The sequence below is a fragment of the Asparagus officinalis genome, chromosome 3 (assembly GCF_001876935.1).
Source record: "Asparagus officinalis chromosome 3, Aspof.V1, whole genome shotgun sequence".
NCBI classification, from domain to species: domain Eukaryota; kingdom Viridiplantae; phylum Streptophyta; class Magnoliopsida; order Asparagales; family Asparagaceae; genus Asparagus; species Asparagus officinalis.
This window is the reverse complement of record NC_033796.1, coordinates 70,862,449-70,883,243: the sequence shown is the minus strand read 5'-3', so window position 1 is coordinate 70,883,243 and position 20,795 is coordinate 70,862,449. Positions and strand designations below refer to the sequence as shown.

General features: G+C 35.2%; 1 pseudogene; it reads right to left on the bottom strand.

Annotated features, from left to right (window-relative positions):
- Positions 410 to 20,595, bottom strand: LOC109835267 (annotated as a pseudogene).

Genomic DNA, 20,795 nt, shown 5'->3' with positions numbered 1-20,795 from the left:
ATTAGAAAATCTATCAATTTGATCAATTATTACTTAACTCTATTAATATGGCAAGTGAATTTTTTTTCTTTTTTTTTCTCTTTTTTTTTACTAACAAAAGATAAATGCAGAGAGAGAGAAAAAAATACTAAAACAAAATACTAACTACCAAAACAAAAGCTTAACTAGCTTACACCCCCATACCCAGACTTTGCAATGTCCTCAATGCAAATAATATCCAAAATATCACAGTTTAATAAGTACATGCCGAAAAAAATCAAAGACTGGGTAAAGTAGAAAGAACATCCCTCACTGCTCATCTCCTGATATATCGTCATCCACATCATCAGCGACAGCTGCTGAACTCGGTCCCGCCTCATCCTCTCCTGGGAAATCATCTGGCTGAAATGGTGTGATATAACTATGAAGCTCAGGTGGAGGTCCATCTGTATCTCCATGTTCTCTCTGCCATCCTCTCGCCAAATATGCCAGGGTATCGGTAGAGTAGCTGATCTGACCATGCATCTCGTGTACATGCCGCTGTATCCTGTGTATCTGTATCTGCATCCATGCGACTCTGCATCGTATCCATCTCCTCTCGAGTGGGGTCATGTGTAGCTGGCTGGTGCTGAGGAGGCTCTCTACCTGAAGGACCGGACTGATCTCGCCCTGAAATGCTCCTCCTCACAGTCTGATCATTTAGTAACCCCTTCCCTGCTTCTAACCTATCCTCTGTGAATACTGGAACATGAAATCTATGGCAGAGTCTAGTGATAAAATAGGGGTAAATGAGCTGAGTACGTGATGCGGACTGAGTCCTGACCCAATCTAACACATTCTCCACTGATGAGCGCATCCATATAAATATAATCCTCGCTATATCAAATCGCTGACCAGTGGCTATCCAAAAGAGAAGGAGAATATCGTGTGGGGTAATGACGGAGTATGCAGTGGTGGGTTTCAAATCAAAGTTCAGGAAAAGATTAAGTAATCTATAATCTGGTTTGAGATTTCCTGAACCGAAACTAGATGTAAAGACTCTCCCACACAAGGTTGCAGACATGTTGTTGTATTCTGGTGTACCAGGCTGTAAAGTAGAGGCTAAATGGAAGTAATCTGGTACATCAGTGGGTGGCTCTGCAAGGTCAAGGGTAGCACGAATAGTGGAAAGATCGAAAATAACCCTAACACCCCTCACGATAGAAAAAGCTGAATATTCTCTATCTGGATCAATCTCCAATCCAGAATAGAACTCATGCACTAATGAAATGTTAGCTTTTTCTAAGGGTTTAGTCATCATGCTCCTAAGACCTACTGCAGGTAACATGGTGACTGTGGAATGATATGTATGCAGTGCACTCATCTGAAATCCCCTCTCAAAATGAATGTTAAGACCCACAATTCTAGCTAAAATAGTGGGTCTATCTATGTCGGTATCATATGGATCAGAGGATGATGAACTTGCTCGAGATTTCTTTCTGGGAGGCATCTACAGAAAAAGAAAAAGAAAAGAAAAAAGGAAAAAAAATTAATAAATTTTTATTTATTTATTTATTTATTTAGCTACAAATTGTTCAACATGAGTTAATTTCAAGTTATCAGAATTTCTTTTGACAATAAATTCCCTCAAAATTATTCTTTGAGAACAAAAAAAATGTTAAATTTTTTTTTGATAACTTGATCGGTGAAACATACATGTTGAAATAACAATTATAAGCTAAACCGTGCACTTGTTGAATAAAATATCCGGTACAAATTTCCGAATGTGAGAAGTATGCTAAACCGTGCACTTGTTGAATAAAATATCCGGTACAAATTTCCGAATGTGAGAAGTATCCAATTAAACTTTTATCTGACCAATTACTCACATTTCAATTTCCGAATGTGAGAAGTATCCAATTAAACTTTTATCTGACCAATTACTCACATTTCATTGAACTTTAAATATTTGAATTTTTGAAATTTGCACATAACACCCCAAATTCAAGTTTATTTTGGCAAAAAACCCCCCTAATTTTTTTTTTGGATTTGCATAAAACACCTAATTTGTTTTTTTTTCCTTTTTTTTCAATTTGAAATCACGTACCCAATTATTTGTTTTTACACAAAAACCCTAAAAATTTTCGGATTTTGCATGAAACACTCCTTTTTTTTTGAAATTTTCGATTTTGCACAAACCACCCCTAAAAAAAATTTCTTTCCTTTTTTTTCTTTTTTTTAGATTTTTGAACAAGATATCCTAAGTTCAAACCCCCAAGAAATTTTTGGATTTGCAAACACCCCCCTAACTTTTCGGATTTTATTTAACCCCTCCAATTTTCGGATTTTGAACAAAAATCCCCAATGTAGATCCTAAATTTGTTAAATTGATCATAAAACTCACAAAATATGATAATCATTCATAACTACCCAAGATTCAATGACCAATTTATTCATGAATTCAAAAAAAAATACAAGATCAAGTTAGAAAAACAATACCTTGGTAGATGAGTGGAGGTGGAAGAAGAAAAGATTTGAGAACTTGAAGAAGAAGCCCTCCAATTCCAAAATGCCCTTGGGAATTTTTTTTTTTTCGGGTTTGGTTTTGGGGAACTTTTCGGGTTTGGTTTTTGGGGAGAGATGGAAAGAGAAAACAATGGGGAAGAAGAAAGGAGGGCTGCGTTTTTTGAGAGCTGCAAGTTCTGGGCATCGATACCCGCATCGATGCCCAAAGACATGGTGTTTGAGCCAGCCGGCCCAAACACGGTTTCTTTATCTTTTTTTTTCTTTTTTTTTTGCTTTTGGGCCTAATTTTGGGCCAGCACTTATTTTATCGTTTTTTTTTGTTGGGCCTATGTTATTAATTCAATTTTTGTTGTTTTCTTTTGTTTTCTTTTGTCTTTTTTTTAACAAGATGAGTAATTATGTATTTGTTTTTTTTTTCAATATTAGAAATATATATATATATATATATATATATATATATATCTATATATATATATATACTTTCCTTGCGGAGCGCTTTACGCAACCCCTAAACCTTGCCTTAGACACCAACTATTCTGAGAAAACTTAAACCGTTCACTTAAGGATTTCTTGTTCCTTATTGAGCTCGAATCCTTAGGGGCCAACGTCTAATGAGTTTTAGAAGGCTTGGATTTGTGAAGTGAGGAATTAGTGATTTGTGGGCTAAGGAAAGGGTGATGAAATCCCTTACCTTATCTTGATTGGGGTTTTGCCCTTAAGAATGTTTTAAGTGTGTGCCAAATCAAGTGCTACAATCACTTTGGTGAATTCCTACACTATATGAAATGCAACCCTAGAAATTAAAAGCGACTAAAAAGGATGATAAAAAGAAAATCTTTTTTTTAATTATGGTCAATAATAATCAAATGTGAGAAGATGAATTTTATTATGGTCAACAAAAATAAAATCTTTTTTTTTAAATCCTAATTGTCTCTAATTGTGAAGCTAGCTAAAGAGGGTGGAATTGAAAACTAGAAAGAAGACTTACCCGAAAGCAATGCTCCAAATTCTTGATCTTCAATCCAAGATTTTCAAGCTCCAAGCGGTTCCTTCACAAGAAAAATACACAAGTTAAAGAATCAAGTTAATAAAATCCTATTTTAGCACCTTCCCCGGCAACGGCGCCAAAAACTTGATGCGGCATAATTATGTACCAAAATTGCAAGTGCACAATTTATCAAGTTATAGTATAAAAAGATATCGATCCCACGAAGAAGGTGATTTTAAGAGATTATTAAACTTGGTTCTTATATTTTGTGCGTGACAATTAGGAATAAAGAATAAGTGTGATTGTATGAGTGGTTGTTTTGATTTATATGCAAGAGGTAATAAATTGAATTTTAGAGGAGAGAAGGAAGAATTAAAGAATAAATGAAATCACAAGGCAAGAAATATGAATTAATAAAATCAAGAAATAAAACCAAAAATGAAAAGAAAATTTAAGAAAGTTAAGATGAAGGATTCAAAAGAGGTAAGAAATCTAGAATATAATCCACTAACCAATTTCAATTACAAAATATAAACTATTCTCTTTTTATCATATTTCAACTTAGATTTATTAAGCATAGATTATCAAACCATTTAAGGAAAGTGTAACCTATCAAATTATCATCTAAGCTAAAATTACTATTCATGATAAGAACAACAACATGATAATAATCCTAGAATTCATAAGCATAACCTATCAAACCATTTAAGATAAGCATAGATTATCAAATTCTTCTTCTACCGATTAGTTCTCTAGTTGATTATCCTAACATGAACATTTTAAGTACAAGAGAATAATTCATACAATATAAAAGAAATTAGACTAGTTTCATACAATTCTAAGATTCCTACAAGAATTAAATTCACATCTTAAGAATAAAAAAAAAGAAAAAGAAGACTAATTACAAAATTAAAAAGAAAAGAAAAATCTAAACTATGAACAAGAAATAAATCTAATTACAAAGAAAATAAAAATCTAAACTACAAAATAAATTGCAGAAATTAATGCAAGAAAAATAAATCAACTCTACAAATTAAAGTGCAAAAAGAAATAAAAAAGATAAGAAAATAAATCTACACTACAAGCATGAATTTAAATCTAACTAATAAGCAATAATAAAGAAATTACTAAAAAGAAATAAAAGAGAAAAGAAATGCAAACCTTCAAATTGCTCTTCATCTCCATCCTCATCATCCAACAAGAGGAGAAAGAACAAATTTAAAGAGGAAAAAATTATTTTTATTAATTGTAACTAAAGTTACAATTTTTGGAAGGCCTTCTCAATTAAGAATAGCCCTCCTCTCCAAAAGGAGTTTACAAAATTTTCACACCCTAACCCCTCACTCTCTACCTCTATTTATAGTAAACATCAGTGAATGAGAGCCATTGGATTGAAATCTTATCCAAAAATAACTAATTTCAGCCTTAGATTCGTAACAAACTGCCCAGCGTATCGATACAGGCATCGATACAGGCATCGATACAGGCATCGATGCAGGCATCGATGTCGGTATCGATGCAGGCATCGATGCCTGCCCTTCTCCTTTTGCTGTCCGCAGCTTCTTCTTGTTGTTTGCTTTTGGGCTTTGGACATTGGGCTTTTCTTGGACTTTTGGGCTTGGGCTTTGATTTATCACTTCATTAAATACTTGAAAGAATTCATTGGGCTTCATGGCTTCATTTCTTCATTAAATTATGGGCTTTTTGTTGAGAGATGAGGGTTTTTAGATTTATTCTTCATTAACCTGCAATTAAAGATAAAAACAATTATTAGTAGTATATTTATTCATATAAAATAGATATTGAGGGTATAAAATTATAATAAAATGTGATTATCAATCATCATTTATTTATAACTACAATTAACAAGTTGCCAATTACAACTTCAATCTGACGATTTACCACCGTCAAGATCGATTACAAAGGGTTCTATATTATTAAATACAATACCTTCATCATAATTGAGCCCGGCTTCGGTATCAGATTCTTCTTCTATGTTTGTGCCATGGGCTGATGGTTCATTATCGGCTTCAACACCATATAAGAGGGAATCAGTGAAATAATTTTCCAACCTCTTAAATGGTTGCTTATCCACGACCACCGTCTTGACCTCATTATCAGTGTCAACGCACTTCAAACATTGATGCAATGTGGAAGGAACTATAACATTATAATGGATCCAGGGTCAACTCAATAGTAAGTTATAGGAGATCTCTGCATCGATAATGTAGCACGTGAATTCAGACTTTAATTCTCCAAGTTGGCACTTCACTCAGATTTTTCCTATAGTCTGGATCCACTGGTATTGAATCCATAAATAACAGTGCCTGTGGAAGCCAATCTACTAGCGAGAATTCTGAGATGATATATCAATCGGAGTGGCATGATACTAATTACGGAACCTAGATTAACTTGGATTCGGTTGACGACAGTCGAGCTAATGTACCCGGTGAAATACAAAGGCCTATCATGCTTTGAGTTTCTTACTTGCATGCCATCCCGAGTGAAGGTGATGCAAGGGAATTGTTTGGTTGCTAAGTTGAAGTGTTGAACTAATGGCTCAGGTTCTTTAGGGGTTTGCTTGATCTGAGTGAGGAAAACCTTATAATCAGCCAAGGCTTCTTGTAAAACCTCCTTGGTGTCTTTGGAAAGATGCAATAACTCATAGAGAGTAATCCTCATCAGGATGTTAGACAACTGAGCCATAACATCAAAGCGGTATGGAGCATTCGAACTCTCTGGCTTGTCTCTCCCAATCGGCCGATCGAATCGAAACTGCTTTGGATTCTGAACCTCTTTATGCTTGGGTTCCTTCTCCTTCTGCTTTGCCTCAGCTTCATTTTGTTTAGGACAAAGGTCATCTTTGGCTAAAGACTTTGAAGTGGTTGCATGTTGCTTGAGTGTAGGCCTTTTAAAAATTACTGCAGATAGTTAATTCCCATCAATCACTGATAATGGAGGTTACAATTCAATGACTTCTAGAAGGGTACAAATTAAAGAATTTCATAACGACCGATGAAGGTTACAATGCAACAACCTTCACAACAACCGATGAAAGTTATGGTTAAACGACCTTCATAACCATCAACAAGAGTTACAATTGACGACTCTTACATTCTAAGGAGTCGAGATGAAGATCATGATCTTTGCAATACTCTAACTAAAGAGACTACAAGTCAATGGTTGATGCGGCATAATTATGTACCAAAATTGCAAGTGCACAATTGATCAAGTTATAGTATAAAAATATCGATCCCACGAGGAAAGTGATTTTAAGATATTATTAAAATTGGTTCTTATGTTTTTTGTGTGACAAAATAGGATTAAAGAATAAGTGTGACTATGATGAGTGGTTGTTTTGATTTATGTGCAAGTAACAATAAATTGAATTTTATAGAAAAGAAATAAGAATCAAAGAATAAATGAAATCACAAGGCAAGAAAGAAGAATGAATAAAATCAAGAAATAAAACCAAGAATGAAAAGAAAGTTTAAGAAAGTCAAGATGGAGGATTCAAAAGAGGTAAGAAATCTAGAATATAATCCACTAGCTAATTTTAATTACAAAATACAAATTATTCTCTTTTTATCATAATTCAACTTAGATTTATTAAGCATAGACTATCAAACCATTTAAGGAAAGTATAACCTATCAAATTATCATCTAAGTCAAAAATACTATTCATGATAAGAACAACAAGAAGATAATAATCCTAGAATTCATAAGCATAACCTATCAAACCATTTAAGATAAGTATAGATTATCAAATTCTTCTTCTACCGATTAGTTCTCTAGTTGATTATCCTAAACATGAACATTTTAAGTGAAAGAGAATAATTCATATAATATAAAGGAAATTAGACTAGTTTTATGCAATTCTAAGATTCCTACAAGAATTAATTTCACATCTCAAGAAATAAAAACAAGAAGAAAAAGAACTAATTACAAAAATAAAAAGAAAAGAAAAATCTAAACTATGAACAAGAAATAAATCTAACTACAAAGAATAAAAATCTAAACTACAAAATAAATTGTATAAATTAAATGCAAGAAAATAAATCTACTCTACAAATTAAAGTGTAAAAAGAAATAAAAAAGACAAGAAAATAAATCTACACTACAAGCATGAATGTAAATCTAACTAATAAGCAATAATAAAGAAATTACAAAAAAGAAATAAAAGAGGAAAATAAAAGAAATGCAAACCTTCAAATTGCTCTTCATCTCCATCCTCATCATTCAACAAAGAAGAGAAAAGAAAATTTAAAGAGGAGAAAAATTATTATTATTAATTGCAACAAAAGTTACAATTTTTGGAAGGCCTTCTCAATTAAGAGTAGCCCTCCTCTCCAAATAGAGTTACAAAATTTTTCACACCCTTAACCCCTCACTCTCTACCCCTATTTATAGTAAGCATCAATGAATGTGAGCCATTGGATTTATCTTGAGCCCCAAGCAAAGCAATCTCCACCTTTAAATTTGCTAATGAAGAAATGTGTTGGAATTGTCATGAAGTGGACTCCATTTCATCTCTGGTGCAAGGCAGGAGGCCTAACTAGCCGAAAAAAAATCTTGCTTAAATGCTCAATTTGGAGGGATCCCCGCGACTCACGTGAAGGCGTCTTCCACATATGTCTTCATCATAGTTCCTTTCCACTGGTCAAGCCCACTAAGCCCATTAACAAGGCTCCATCACCCATTTTCCACATTATTATTTTGATCCTGATTTAAAGAGGATAGGCTGTTTGGATTATTACTCTTATGGGCCATCATTCACTTGGGCTTTGGGCATTTTGTAAATAGAAAAAATTTTGTGCAAGTGGCCTTTCACAAAGTGTAACAGTACGTATTTGGCATCACAATTAAATTAATATGGTGTTTGGCCAGTCAGTTCCATCACACAATCGGAAAAAAAATTCTCCCTTTTGCTTGGGTTTATGGGCTTTGACTCTTGGGCTTTTTGCTTGTATTCTTCATTAATTCCTTGGGTATTTGTTGAGAGATGAGATCTTGGGCTTTATTCTTCATTAACCTGCAATTAAAGATAAAAACAATTATTAGTGGTATATTTATTCATATAAAATAGATAATGAGGGTGTAAAATTATAATAAAATATGATTATCAAATACCCCCACACCTAAACTTTTGCTAGTCCTCTAGAAAAGGAAAAAAAAGAAAATCCTAACTCACTTTCGCAGGAATCGCGATTGTGTTTAGCGCATACAACAAGCCTTTAAACCCCTAGGTTACCCTAATGGACGAGTTATAGTCTCGTGAGGGTTTGCAGTGAATGTACCCACAAAATTCGGTCAACTTGCAAAGTTAAATAAGTCAGTAAATAACAGATTTTCCTTGATATATTTAGACATTCTATTTGAAGCTTGTTAATAATCAAGAAAACGTTTTTATATATAACTCCAATGTAAATCCCCTAGAAAATCTTTGTTAATAATCAAGAAAACGTTTTTATATATAACTCCAATGTAAATCCCCTAGAAAATCTTTTTTATTATAGCAATACAAAACCAAGTCAAATCTTAGAATGTAAATCCCCTAGAAAATCTTTTTTATTATAGCAATACAAAACCAAGTCAAATCTTAGAGATTTAATTCAAAAGTTTTGAAAAGAACATGCAAACTCTTTGTTTTAAATAATTTTCAAGTATCTTGATCAAAAATTATTTTTCAAGACCATATATACAAAACAACAATATATATAATAAAAAAAAGGTTAGTGTTATATGTATATAATTTTATTTCACTCTCTAATTCTTGGTGATTGTTTTCTATTTTAACGGACTTTCTAAGTGACCATTTAACGAGTTTTGGGCTAATGAATCCCAACCCAATTGGGCTTAGATCATTAGGTATAGAAATACTCCTTAGGCTTAATTACTCAGTCAACTTAGGCTTTATAAGATAGAATCACCTTGAATTTAAGAGTTTTTTTTTGTGCCCATTTTTCGCACTCTTCTTTTATAAGGTTAGTTTTTTTTAAATATATATATGTGTGTAAGTATATATAGTCTGAAAAAAATTTATAAATCAAGATAACTTGAAAAAAATATTTTCAAGTCTAAGTTAAGCTTGCAAAAATTTTATTATTTTTAATTAAAAATCTAAGGTAAGACTTAAGTAAAGTATACTAGTTGAAAAATCATTTCTTAAGAATTTTATTTGGAGTTATCATAAAAGGTGAACTTGAGTATGTCACTAACTAGGAATTAGAAAATTTAAAATCTATCAATTAGATCAATTATTACTTAACTCTATTAATTTGGCAAGTGACAATATTTTCATAATTTTTTTTTAGAAAAAGAAAAAAAAAGACAAAAATGCAACTAAAAGAAAGGGAAAAAAATAACTAATTCCCACCCCTATACCTAAATTTGACATTGTTCTCAATGTAAATTCGCTGATGCACAAAGTAAAGCAGATAAGACTTGAAGAACTTACATTTGTTCGGTCGACAATGATGATAAGGATCTGTAATTACTGTTAGTATGCGGATGAAGAAATCAAATAAGAGAGAAAAAATTGTAATAATTTTTTTTAAATTTTATTATTATTATTATTATTATTATTTTATTGTTTTTTATAGATAATGAGGTTGATGAAGAACCAACACCTCTTCCTTTCCGAGCGTAGAAAATTCTAAAAATGGTTTCAGATGTTGACCATTTATTTTAAAAATGTTACCATTTTTAGGATTTTCTATCTCGACAGCCCCATGTGGAAAAACTTGTTTGACAAAAAATGGACCTTTCCATCTTTATCTTAATTTTCCAGGAAAAAGATGTAATTTTGAATTGTACAATAATACTTTCTGTCCTGGAGAGAAATTTTTTCGTAAAATTGATTTGTCATGAAAAATCTTTATTTTCTCTTTGTAAATTTTTGAGTTTATGTATGCATCATTTCTAATTTCTTCCAACTCATTTATTTGGAGCAATCTGTTCTTACCTGCCGAGTTTGAGTCAAAATTCAACTGTTTTATCGCCCACATTGCTCGATGTTCCAACTCTACTGGTAGGTGACAAGCTTTCCCGAATACCAGTCTGTATGGTGACATCCCCAAATTGGCCTTGAAAGCTATTCTATATACCCACAGAGCATCACATAATTTTACAGACTAATCTTTTTTGTTATGATTAACTGTTTTTTCTAAGATTTGTTTGATCTGCCTGGTTATGACCTCTACTTGTCCACTGGTTTGGGGGTGATAAGGAGTTGACAATTTGTGTATGATTGAATATTTTCTCATCAAAGCTTCAAAAGAACGGTTACAGAAATGTGTACCGTTGTCACTGATGATCGTTCGGGGTACTCCAAACCGTGCAAAAATGTTTTCTTTCAAAAACTTGACAACGACCTTGTTGTTATTAGTTTTGCAAGCTACCGCCTCAACCCATTTTGACATGTATTCAACGGCTACTAGAATGTAAACATTTCCAAAGGAATTTGAAAATGGTCCCATGAAATCGATACCCCACAGATCAAAAAGTTCAACGGATAAGATGGGTTGTAAGGGCATCATATTTCTTCTAGTGACCTTCTCTAAAAGCTAACAACGGTTACACGTTTTGCAAAACTCGAATGAATCCTTGAAGAGAGTGGGCCAATACAGCCCAGATTGGAGAACTTTTATAGCTATTTTTCTCGGGCCAAAGTGGCCCCCACATGCTTGCTCATGACAAAATGATAGAACACTCTTAGTTTCTTCAGTGGGAACACACCTCCTAAAGATCTGATTAGGACAGTATTTGAACAGATATGGTTCATCCCAGTAAAAGTATTTTACTTGGGAGAGAAAACGGGATCTATCCTGTTTGGACCAATGAGAAGGGATCTGGTTCATGACTATGTAGTTCACAATGTCAGCGAACCATGGGACAGATTGGATTTGTAGGAGTTGTTCATCAGGAAAATGCTCATTGAGACAGATTGGATTTGTAGGAGTTGTTCATCAGGAAAATGCTCATTGATCGGAACGGTTGATGTTGGTGCATTTGGGAGTCGAGAGAGGTGATCTTCTACAGGGTTCTCTGTTCCCCTTCTGTCAAGAATTTGAATGTCAAACTCTTGAAGAAGGAGAATCCATCTAATGAGCCGTGCTTTAGCATCCTTTTTAGTCAAAAGATACTTTAGTGCAGCATGATCTGTGAAAACTTTGGTTAAGGAACCGATGAGGTAGGACCTGAATTTTTCTAAGGCAAAGACTACAGCTAAAAACTCTTTTTCTGTGACAGAGTAATTTTGCTGGGCATCATTCAGAGTCCTACTGGCATAGTAGATCACTCTGTGACAGAGTAATTTTGCTGGGCATCATTCAGAGTCCTACTGGCATAGTAGATCACATGTGGTTTTTCATTAAACCGTTGTCCTAAAATAGTACCAATCGCAGAATCAGATGCATCACACATTAGTTCGAAGGGTAAGGTCCAGTCTGGTGCATGAATGATAGGAGCTGTGGTTAGCTCCTTTTTTAGATATTCAAAAGCTTTGAGGCAGTCGGGAGAGAAGACAAATGATGTATCCTTGGCTAAGAGATTGGTCAAGGGTCTAGCAATTTTGCTGAAATCCTTGATGAAACGTCGGTAAAAACCAGCATGACCAAGAAACGATCTGACATCTTTGACTATTTTGGGAGGAGGGAGATTGGAAATGAGATCTACCTTAGCTTTGTCCACTTCGATTCCCTTATTGGAAACTACATGTCCTAAGACAATGCCTTGTTTGACGATTAAATGACATTTCTCCCAGTTAAGAGTCAGATTTTTCTCCCTACACCGTTCTAGGACCAGTTTAAGATGATGCAAATATTGGAAAAATGTGTCACCAAAGATGGAAAAGTCGTCCATGAAAATTTCGAGAAATCGCTCTACCATGTCGGAAAAAATACTAATCATGCAACGTTGGAATGTGGCCGGTGCGTTACATAGTCCAAAGGGTATGCGTCGGTATGCGAATGTTCCATACGGGAAAGTGAAGGTGGATTTCTCCTGATCTTCGGGAGCGATAGGGATTTGATTGTAACCTGAATATCCATCCAGAAAATAGTAGAACTCGTATCTTGCTAAACGCTCTAACATTTGGACAATGAAAGGAAGAGGGAAGTGATCTTTCCAAGTGGCTAAGTTGAGTTTTCTGTAGTCAATACAGACTCACCATCCAGTTTGGATTCGAGTGGGAATCAGCTCATTAGCCTCATTTTGGATCACAGTGATCCCAGATTTTTTTGGAACAACTTGGACCGGACTTACCCATGAACTATCAGAAATGGGATAAATGATCTCATGATTAAGACATTTCAGAATGTCTTTCCTAACAGCTTCTTTCATCACTGGGTTTAACCTACATTGAGGATCTCTAGTAGGTTTGGCGTCATCTATCAAATAGATTCGGTGTTGAACAATGGTTGGACTAATACCTTTGATATCAGCTATGGTCCATCCAATGGCTTCACTATTCTCTCTTAAAACATCTAAGAGAGCTTCCTTTTGACCGGTAGTCAAATCAGAAGAAATAATGACTGGTAAAAGACTCGTTCTCCCCTAAGTAGGCATACTTTAGATTTTCAGGTAGAGGTTTGAGCTCTAACTTAGGGGGTTCCGCCACAGATGGGCGAAGCTGGACTCGGGGTTCTATTTCTAAAGGTTCTCGTTGCCAACCAACAGCAAAAACATGATTGACCAGCGGTTCTATCTCTAGTTCGTCATCAGAAAGCTCATCAATCATTAAATCAGCTGCATTTGTATCAGACTCACACTCTCCCTCTTGTTGTTCACTTGATATTCCTTGATTGAAATTCACTTCCATGGGCTCATCAGATGGATCACTAGGCTGTCTCCCTAAGTTGAAGATATTGAGGTCAACAATCATATTCCCAAAAGATAGTTTCATCTGACCGGTTCTACAATTTATCAAAGCATTTGAGGTGGCTAAGAATATTCCCAAAAGATAGTTTCATCTGACCGGTTCTACAATTTATCAAAGCATTTGAGGTGGCTAAGAACAATCTTCCTAGAATGACGGGTATTTGACTTTTGAGATTGGAAACGGGCTACGTTTCCAAGACAATAAAATCAACAGGGAAAATAAACTCTCCAACTTTGATCAGAACATCCTCTACCTCTCCTTTAGGAATTTTTACAGATCTATCAGCTAATTGTAGAGTGCATCTTGTCGGTTTAAGTTCTCCTACACCTAGTTGTTGATAGACTGAATAAGGAAGGAGGTTGACGCTGGCTCCCAAGTCTAGAAGTGCCTTATTAATGTGAGTGTTACCTATGATGTATGGAATTGTGGGACAACCAGGGTCCTTGTATTTCAACGGCATGGGTTTTGAAAAAATTTCACTGAGGTTGGCAGCTAAGAAGACTTTCTTGGGGACGTTGGTGGTTCTTTTCTTAGTGCATAAGTCCTTCAAGAACTTTGCATAAGAAGGGATTTGTTCGATTGCATCTAGGAGAGGGATGTTGATCTTGACCTGTTTAAACATTTCTAGGATTTTCTTAACCTACGGGGAGTTTTTCCTAGGTTTGAGTCTATCTGGAAAGGGGGCAACGGGCCTATACCTATCTAGATCAGGCTCAATCTCATGTTCATCATTTTAGTCATCGGAAGGAATTGCTTAATCAGAAGGAGTGTGTTGGATGGGAGAAGGGGTTTGATCCGGTGGCATTCTAACTTGATTGTATATTTATTTTCCTGATCGCAGTGTGTGAACTGCATTTACATGAGTAGGATGGGATGAACTGGATCCATTGTCTTTAGGGTTTGTAACAGGTTGACTTGGGAATTTTCATTTTTCTCTTTCACTCACGGCAGTGGCTAGTTGTCTAAGTTGCTTTTCTAACCGGGCTATGGCTTGAGTGTTCGAGTTGAGCACTTGACCGGTGGTTTGCATGAAGAAATTTAGAGTGGTGGATGACTGGGTCAACATGTTGGTAGTTTGTGTAGAAGCTTTGATCATAGCTTCTAAACCTTTTTCTAAGACACTCAAACGTTTGTCATGATCAGAATTTGAAGGATTTGTAGGCTGGTGAGGATGAGGATGTTGGGTTGGAAAAACTGGGTTAGCTTGTTGGAAATTGTTTGGTGAGTTGAACGGGACAGGGTTTCTCCTAGGGAATTGTTGGTTCGACGCGGGAATGAAGTTTTGGTTTCCATAAGAATTTCCTTGGTTCCAAGCAAAGTTAGGATGATTTCTCCAACCTGGATTGTAGGTTGGAGAAAATGGATCATTTCTAGGGCGCTGGAATACAGCGTTCATTTATTCTAAAGCATGGTTGTTTCCTAGGAGAGGGCATTCCTCTGAAACATGGGTAGAAGACTGACAGTTATGACATCCCGGGGCAGAAACATGATTGATTTGAGCTGGAGCTCGTTCCTTAACTTCTAAGGCTTCTAACCTCCGCAGAATTGTCGCCATCTTTGCTTCAGAAGTAATGTTTGACTCCAGGGAAAGACCACTAGACTTAGATAGGGGAACAGATGAAACCCTGTCATCATAATTTTCCCACTACATTGTTTTCTCGGATAAACTCTCTAGAAATTCTCAAGCTTCATCTGCGTTTTTTCTCATAAAATCTCCCTGACACATCGATTCTAAAGATGTTTTTGAAGAATAGTCAAATCCTTCATATATGACTTGGCACAATCGCCATTTCTCTAGACCATGATGAGGACATTAGATTAAAAGATATTTGAATCGGTCGAAATATTTTCAGAATGGGTCTCCCGGGACAATTTTAAAGTTTTGAATACTGTTCCTAAGCTTTACCGTTTTATGAATAGGGAAAAATTTCTTGAGAAAAACGGTGACAAATTCCTCTCAAGTTGAGATGGAATTTGTCGGTAAGCTGTACAGCCATTTTTTAGCTTTATCCTTAAGAGCAAATGGAATAAATCTGAGCTTAATTGCATCTTCGGTTAATTCTCTCATTTTAATCATAATACACACTTCCTCAAATTCCGAGATAAAAATATATGCATTTTCTGTTTCATTACCTAGGAATTTGGGAAGCATGTTTATGTAATGCAGTCTAAGCTCGAAATTTGCTCCATTTGCTTCGGGAAGCCTTATGCAAGATGGAATTGTATTTCTGGTGGGGTAACACATATCCTGAAGGACGGGTTGATTTGTCATTTCTTGAATTGGTTCAACACGGATTAAACGATGAGAATTATCCCGAACCCAAGTTTGCATACACCAAAAAAAAAAATTTTTTTAAGGAAAGAAAAAAAATTAATTTTTTTAAATAAGGAAAGAAAATTAGTTTTTTTATATGAAAAGATAAAGAAAAAGAAAAATCCTAACTAAAACAAATCAAATCAATCACTTTCCAATCAACTCTAATTCTAGGGTTTAGCCTAACTCCACTAGACCAGCTCCTAACAAAAAACTCCTACAGTGAAAAGATCAAAGTTTTACCCAGGTAGTTAGCCAGGTAAGAATAGTACTAGAGGGTGATCAGAGATCAATTAAGTACCTCGTTCCTTGCGGAGCGCTTTACGCAACCCCTAAACCTTGCCTTAGACACCAACTAATCTGAGAAAACTTAAACCGGTTCACTTAAGGATTTCTTGTTCCTTATTGAGCTCGAATCCTTAGGGGCCAACGTCTAATGAGTTTTAGAAGGCTTGGATTTGTGAAGTGAGGAATTAGTGATTTGTGGGCTAAGGAAAGGGTGATGAAATCCCTTACCTTATCTTGATTATGGGTTTTGCCCTTAAGAATGTTTTAAGTGTGTGCCAAATCAAGTGCTACAATCACTTTGGTGAATTCCTACACTATATGAAATGCAACCCTAGAAATTAAAAGCGACTAAAAAGGATGATAAAAAGAAAATCTTTATATTTTTTAATTATGGTCAATAACAATCAAATGTGAGAAGGGGGAACATTATTTGAGTTTATTATCTTGTTAGTTAATGTTCAAGTGAAAGATAGATTTTATTATGGTCAACAAAAATAAAATCTTTTTTTTAAAATCCTAATTGTCTCTAATTGTGAAGCTAGCTAAAGAGGGTAGAATTGAAAACTAGAAAGAGGACTAACCCGAAAGCAATTCTCCAAGTTCTTGATCTTCAATCCAAGATTTTCAAGCTCCAAGCGGTTCCTTCACAAGAAAACACATAAGTTAAAGAACCAAAATAATAAATTCCTATTTTAGCACCCTTCCCGGCAACGGCGCCAAAAACTTGATGCGGCATAATTATGTACCAAAATTGCAAGTGCACAATTGATCAAGTTATAGTATAAAAATATCGATCCCACGAGGAAGGTGATTTTTAGATATTATTAAAATTGGTTCTTATATTTTTTGCGTGACAAAATAGGATTAAAGAATAAGTGTGACTATGATGAGTGGTTGTTTTGATTTATGTGCAAGTAACAATAAATTGAATTTTATAGAAAAGAAATAAGAATCAAAGAATAAATGAAATCACAAGGAGAAATCACAAGGTAAGAAAGAAGAATGAATAAAATCAAGAAATAAAACCAAGAATGAAAAGAAAGTTTAAGAAAGTCAAGATGGAGGATTCAAAAGAGGTAAGAAATCTAGAATATAATCCACTAACCAATTTCAATTACAAAATACAAACTATTCTCTTTTTATCATAATTCAACTTAGATTTATTAAGCATAGACTATCAAACCATTTAAGGAAAGTATAACCTATCAAATTATCATCTAAATTAAAATTACTATTCATGATAAGAACGACAACAAGATAGTAATCCTAGAATTCATAAGCATAACCTATCAAACCATTTAAGATAAGCATAGATTATCAAATTCTTCTTCTACCGATTAGTTCTCTAGTTGATTATCCTAAACATGAACATTTTAAGTGAAAGAGAATAATTCAAATAATATAAAGGAAATTAGACTAATTTTATGCAATTATAAGATTCCTATAAGGATTAATTTCACATCTCAAGAAATAAAAACAAGAAGAAAAAGTACTAATTACAAAAATAAAAAGAAAAGAAAAATCTAAACTATGAACAAGAAATAAATCTAACTACAAAGAATAAAAATCTAAACTATAAAATAAATTGTAGAAATTAAATGCAAGAAAATAAATCTAATCTACAAATTAAAGTGCAAAAAGAAATAAAAAAGACAAGAAAATAAATCTATACTACAAGCATGAATGTAAATCTAACTAATAAGCAATAATAAAGAAATTACAAAAAAGAAATAAAAGAGGAAAATAAAAGAAATGCAAACCTTCAAATTGCTCTTCATCTCCATCCTCATCATTCAACAAAGAAGAGAAAAGAAAATTTAAAGAGGAAAAAAATTATTATTATTAATTACAACAAAAGTTATAATTTTTGGAAGGCCTTCTCAATTAAGAGTAGCCCTCCTCTCCAAATGGAGTTACAAAATTTTTCACACCCTTAACCTCTCACTCTCTACCCCTATTTATAGTAAACATCAATGAATGAGAGCCATTGGATTTATCTTGAGCCCCAAGTAAAGCAATCTCCACCTTTAAATTTGCTAATGAAGAAATGTGTTGGAATTGTCATGTAGTGGACTCCATTTCTTCTCTGGTGCAAGGCAGGAGGCCCAATTAGCCGAAAAAAAAATCTTGCTTAAATGCTCAATTTGGAGGGATCCCCGCGACTCACGTGAAGGCGTCTTCAACATATGGCTTCATCATAGTTCCTTTCCGCTGGTCAAGCCCACTAAGCCCATTAACAAGGCTCCATCACCCATTTTCCACATTATTATTTTGATCCCGATTTAAAGAGGATAGGCTGTTTGGATTATTACTCTTATGGGCCATCATTCACTTGGGCTTTGCTCATTTTGTAAATAGAAAAAATATTGTGCAAGTGGCCTTTCACAAAGTGTAACAGTACGTATTTGGCCTCACAATTAAATTAATATGGTGTTTGGCCAGTCAGTTCCATCACACAATCGGAAAAAAATTCTCCCTTTTGCTTGGGTTTATGGGCTTTGACTCTTGGGCTTTTTGCTTGTATTCTTCATTAATTCCTTGGGTATTTGTTGAGAGATGAGATCTTGGGCTTTATTCTTCATTAACCTGTAATTAAAGATAAAAACAATTATTAGTGGTATATTTATTCATATAAAATAGATAATGAGGGTGTAAAATTGTAATAAAATATGATTATCAATGGTCTCTTCAACTCAAAATGCAGAGCTCACCTCTGTGTTCTAAGAACAAAATGCAGAGCTTATTTTTGCGTTCAAAACAACGAAATGCAGGGCCCATCACTATGTTTTCAGCCTCAAATGCAGAGTCCAACTCTGGGTTCCAAGTCTAAGACGCAGAGTTCATGCCCAGAAAACAAATTTTGCCTTCGACTCATTCAAACACAAGTTTAACGGTTGCAAAATTTGTTTTCCACGATTTGAGGGGGGTTAAACCCCACTAGGGAGCGATTTTAGGGATTAGTTACACTCCTTAATCCCCTATAAATAGCTAAAAATCAGCTTAAATCAAGATCTTTGGATCTTGGGTATTTTTGGGCAGATCGCGAATTTTTAGATCTTCGGGAGATCTTCAATGGTTCAAAAACTTGAAAGGGTCTTGGCTATGGATCTTGGAGAATTTGGAGCATCATCAAGAGCTGTTTGTGGAGCTTTCTTCTCCTTAGCTGTGAACCAATTTCGGTTAAATCAAATCAACTCTTTTATAGAGTTCTAAACTCGCTCTGAGTTCTTTAACTCGTTTAGAGTTCCTAAACTCGTTAAGAGTTCCAAACTTGTATTACAAGTTCTTCCCATCAAGAGGAATCAACCATGTTCCACGAGGCGAAGCGTACGGATCATCAACGGGATACAAGATTCAAGCTCCCATCAACACCAAGAAGAACCTAGTTTTAAACAAAGGGGAGGTTCTTTGTTGATCCCTTCCTTCTTTTATAAATCGGGATATAGATAGAGAAGAATTGTAATTTCTTTCTCTAAATCAGTTAGAGAGAGATTACAACGAGAGATTGTATTCATTCTTTTCCTAAGTTAGGAGTGTTAATACGAATTTTATTCTCATTTTTTCTTCAATTTTCCTACGAAAATGGGGCTTTTTAAAAGGGTTAGGAGGTGTTGTAACCACCCTCAGTTCAGCCAATGTCTTGGCATTCTGATCAAGAACTTTTAGATATTTATATCGATTTTCGTTCCCACTTCTGGTGGCAAAGGTAGGCTCTCCATCAACTACCAAAACCTCATGCTCATCTTCAGAAAGTGAAAGGGTTGGAATGGCCTCGTCATCTTTCTCTAGAACCACTGAAACAGAACAACAAGACTTGCCCTTGCTCTTGAAGTTCTTCATAGAGGAAGACCCTATCCATTGTTCATCCTTGAGAAGATCGGGATGAACCCATAGGATTTTACCGTTAGAGGTTCTATGTGGCACGAGCCCCTTCTGACGTCGCCCATGTGGGTCATCGTTGACGATCTTCACTTCCACCTCTGGAACATGCTTCTGCTAGAACAACAACGGAGGTATGACATTGCTAGATCTGAAGTTGAAAGACACCATATTTCCTCCCACCTTCTTCTCCTTCGGTGGTATTACTGTTATAATGCCGGCGTCAACCAATGCTTGTATTCTGTCTTTAAGGATGAAATAAGTATTGGTGGGGTAATGAACCCTCCTATGATATACATAGTACTTTAGGTCCGAAATCTTATTAGCTTCCTCCTGATTTGTAATAGGCTGCAGCTTGATTTTATTGTTGTCAATGAGGTACTTGAAAATGGCCGAAACTTCGTCCTCTTTAAAGGTGTATACCCTCTAGAATCTTGGATTAGGTGTCTTTTGTTGCCTCTAAGATTGCTGTTGTGACGTTTGATGACATCAACACTAGTCACAGGTGACTTTCCCATACCACGAGGAGTAAAATTAGGTTTAGAAGAACTAGCCGTCGGTTGAAAATGGAAGTGGGGTTCAGTCTGGTTCACCTTCATAGTCACCAACCGACCCAAGACCAGTAAGGATAACTTTATCACTAATCAATGGCAGATCACCACGAACCCCACCAGGATTGTGATGGCGTACGGCTTCATTTGCGCTGGTGATACCCCTAACACCATGAAAACTTGCTGGATGAAGGGGTGCAGGGGCAACCATAGGCCAAATTCTAGATGCCTTTAGTAGAGCGGGTCCCAATCTGGCCTATGATCATAAATGGCATCCGACCTCGTTGGGACCATCAGCTCATACTCCTGGGCGATGTCAAACCTCCTATGGAGCATCCTCTTCTGTGCTAAGGTCACCTTGCAGCGGATCTCCACCAGAAGTGCACATCGATCTACAAGCTCTGATGCCAT